Raw genomic sequence first — 2,962 nt, 5'->3', positions numbered from 1 at the left:
AATGAGAGGTATTTTGGATATGAAATTTTTTTCGATCGGTTGAAATATGTATGTACAATTATATGTATCTATAGTTTTTAATTTGAAATTTGAACATTTTGCCAAAGTATGCAAAATAAGCATAAAAATTTTAAAATATGCACTATCTGCAAAGTCTATCAAATATGTAAAAATATGCACATTCAAATTTTAGATCTGATATCATGGCACCGAGAAACGAATTTATTTCGCACTCTGCTATATTTCACAATAATTTAAAAAAGTATGCAAATGCTAGAAGTCCCTAAGCCTAGCCATTACTATATGAAAGATAATTGTTTAGGTGTTGTCTAGGAGCTATTGGATGTTAAAAGTATAAGTGTTCAATCAGAAATGTGTGTTGTGAATTTGTGAAAAACTACATACATTTTTCAACTGGCAAAAGCAGTACAGTACAATCTCGATAATCCGATACGTCCAGTAATCCGGCTATTTTTACCTGTACGCAGGGGCGGCATTTGGGGGGGGGGGCAGGGTGTGCAATGGCACCACTAACTTAAAAAATGTTAACAATTGGCCTGCCATTAATACTCCAATGCGCCGTCATAATTAACTTATACATGTTTTCATATATAGGTAATATAAAATATATATATTTTAAGTTTTTGTATATGTACAGTAATGACATTAGCTGGTTGCTTTAACTGCTTATAAGCTTTTAATTCTTTGAATTGCTAGCTATTTAAAAGTTGCATTAGTCGTTATGAGTTTCAATTAGAATTATAAAAGGGAAGGAAAGAATATTTACATAGGTTTGCATAGGTTTCCTACATTTATATATATAAATATATATTTTTTTTAATGGCCTGGTGAAATGTCAAAATTGGCCTGCCTAAAAGTTTGCACACCCAGAAAAAAAACTGAAATGACGCCCCTGCCTGTACGTACCAATATGTATTTATGTATAAAATTATTATCGTTAACGATAAAACATTAGATAAAACTAAGTAATTAGTTATTACAGATTAAATACGAATAAACCTATTAGATATTTTATTTTTATTCAGTTAACGTTGAGGTGTTGTGTGTGTTCATTGTAATAATTATTAATAATAATTCATTTTTTATATGTATCATTAAAAATGTAAAATTCAATAAGTAAAAATGCATTTTTATGTGAAAATAAAACCCCGTTAATCCGGCTGTAGCGTGGTCTGATATGTGTCGGATTACCGAGATTGTACTGTATTAGTTTAGAAGATTTGACTTCAGTACTTTCTAAAGTTATACATCCAAACATATAAAAGCTTATGCAAGTTGCAGTCACTCTCATCATAAGTTTGTCTACATGTGAACGTAGTTTTTCAGCTATGAGAAGAATAAAAATATGGTAGACAACTAATACACGTTGCTTTACAAAAAATCAAAACTATGAGAGATATTCTTCTGAAAAAAAAAAAAAATTAAAACACTGAATCAGGCACCATCCTAAATAATATCAAGTATAAAATATGCCCGGATTACCTATCCTCGGTCGACCTTATATTATAGTCTTGCTATTCAATTTTGAGATCGTGCTACGCTGGTAGCGGACTCTTCTAAACTAGTAAGACACGACGCCGACACGGCGACACGACATACCACCTCAATATTTTTAAAAGCGGATTCCTTGAATTACAGTAGACGCGTTATTTTCTTCAAAATGTGCGTTTTTCAATCATATTTCTACAGAGATAATTGAATGCGTCGGCACAAAAACAAGACATAAAGCCGTTTTTATAAAAATTCTGGTTTAAATATCCGATAAAGGAAAAAATTGGGTGCCTTAACAATAACGATACACAGTGGCGATTTTAGAGATTTAAAGCCCCGGGTACATATTGCTGTCTGTAGGCTGCAGTTACCCTCGAACTTTAAACATTTTTAATACCTTCTTGTTCACGGCCATTGCTTAAACATTGAGATTAAAAAATAATTAACATTTAGTAAAATAATTAATACAAAATAATAAAATACTATACAAATGCAAGTAGACTGTCGCAATAAACATACCTCTTTTATTTTGTCGCAAATACACTGTACCCAAAACCAATTAATTTTTTTTGGCGCAAACGGGTAATTCCCCTATTCTCTTTACCGTTTTACACTACTATAACCACTTCTGTAACTGGTTAATTTATAAAATATTGTGTATTGTCAACAAGAATGAATTATTTTCTTTCTAAAATTAATTATTTATTAACCTGTACATCGGACCGAGGCTGTAAAATATATATATATATTTATTATTATTATTGAATAAAATATTTGTTAAACTTTAACAATAATGCCATTTCAAAGTTAGCATCAGACATGGAACCCCTTCTTCAACTAAAAAGCTGTCCGCCTGCGCCAAACAGACAGATGTGTCACTATTAGCTAAGTTTTCCATATTTTTTTATTTTTTATTTTTATTCAAGCAATATGTACCTACCTATAACAAAAGTAATATTAACAGTCAAAGGTAATTTGAGTACTAATCGCTATTAGATAAATTAAAAAAAAAAAAAACACGTAATGGTAAGTGACAGTTGAGGAATAATTCATGTCAAAGATCACAGCTCCACAGAAAGCAGTATGAAAACTAGAATGTGAAAAATAATTTTTAACGACACGTAACACAGTCTAGACTGGTTATGACTTTACGTCCACTACTCCACTATTAAAATCTATTACAGCCCGCAATTATTGGTTGGTTTATTGAAAAATAAATATGAATCGGCGTCCCGAGTATTTATTTAATTAGGTAAATAGTAAATACGATGAACTACCAGGGCTACTATGGGTATTATTTACACCGACGGACCAAGTAATCGCTGAAATTCTATGATGAATAAAAATATAATAATAAGTAATATATTAATAATGATTAGGTATATTATGTTAGGTTATATGTCGTGTATGGGATAAGTACTGAGTAAATTGTTAAAATTTTCTTTTATTA

Source organism: Acyrthosiphon pisum, chromosome X (genome assembly GCF_005508785.2).
Source record: "Acyrthosiphon pisum isolate AL4f chromosome X, pea_aphid_22Mar2018_4r6ur, whole genome shotgun sequence".
Classification (NCBI taxonomy): Eukaryota; Metazoa; Arthropoda; class Insecta; order Hemiptera; family Aphididae; genus Acyrthosiphon; species Acyrthosiphon pisum.
This window is presented reverse-complemented; position numbering follows the sequence as displayed.